Source organism: Octopus bimaculoides, chromosome 4, assembly GCF_001194135.2.
Source record: "Octopus bimaculoides isolate UCB-OBI-ISO-001 chromosome 4, ASM119413v2, whole genome shotgun sequence".
NCBI classification, from domain to species: Eukaryota; Metazoa; Mollusca; class Cephalopoda; order Octopoda; family Octopodidae; genus Octopus; species Octopus bimaculoides.
Window position 1 is genome coordinate 141,528,357 of NC_068984.1, and position 1,394 is coordinate 141,529,750.

Here is a 1,394-nt window from a genome sequence, read left to right on the forward strand (position 1 = left end):
AAAAATGAATAAAAAAAAATGCCTTTGAATCAAATGATTATTCAGGCGATGATATTAATAATAATAATAATAATAATAATGATTATGATGATGGTAAAAATAAATTAAATGCTGTAATTAATATACTTGAACATTGAATGTTTTCGGAGTGCAATATATATTTTTCTATAGCTGTCTCGTTTCTTTTTGGAAATATGAAAAAAAACAAAAAATCTGTTAATATTTGTATGTATGCATGTATATAATGCTTGTTTGTGCATATATGTATGTGTGGGCGTGTGTGTATGCATGTGTGTGTATGTGTGTATAGGTATAGATATACACAGACACACTCACACATACGTACACACACACATTCATTCTTTAATATTATTCATTAAATAATTCCGCCGAGGTTGACTTTGCCTTTCATCCTTTCGGGGTAGGTAAATTAAGTACCAGTTACGTACTGGGGTCGATCTAATCGACTGGTCCCTACCCCCCCCCCCAAATTTCGGGCCCTGTGCCTAGAGCAGAAAAGATTAATATTCATTAAATTAGTTAGTTGGGAGATGTTTGTGGGTATTGAAACTTTGATCACTGTATTCAAGTATTGAAGGCATTTGAGGAAAGGTTTGTGGTTCTTTTATTGATCTGCTAACAGAGCGGGTTTGAAGAATCTTTGTTTCGCTCTAAAGATCTCTTTGAGATTGTTAACTTCTCCAGATAACAACCGCAAATGCCCAGGCTTTAGTAGGGCACATTCACAGAACCGGTATTTGGATAACTAATTGAGGAACATTGGATGTCAGTTCTTGTATTCTTTGATTGTACCATTTTCTTCTTCTGTTCTGACTGAATGTCTGTAGGTTCATAACAAGGGGGTCTTTGTGGGGGACAGTTCCATCTCTTCTGACCATAGATATTCCAATGTATGAATGCCTGTATATAAGTATGTATGTGTGTATATATATATGTATGCATGTATGTGTGTGTGTGTGTGTAGATACTCTTGGACTGAAAGACAAATGGATAGGAATTTTTATGACTCTAACTGCATCAATCTTGGCAGTCTCCAAGAGCCTCCAGCAGTCACAGGAACTGACCCTCCTTCTTAAATTCTCCCTCTCACCCCACTTCCCATTAAATGGAATCAAAAACAATTCATAAGTTTCCTTCAATGATTTGTTCTAAATACCATTCCACAGACATGACATATTTATGAAGAAATGACATCTCGAAGTAACTGGTCAAGGGTGAGAGAAAGGTCAGTTAATGTGTTCAATGGTTAATGAAAGGAGGGATGAAATATATTTTAGGGAGAAGAAATAGTTTGAAATGAAAGATGTGGGATTTTAGAATTTTCATGTTTCACAATCTTGGATGCTATTTCCGAAAGAGAGACAGAGAAACAA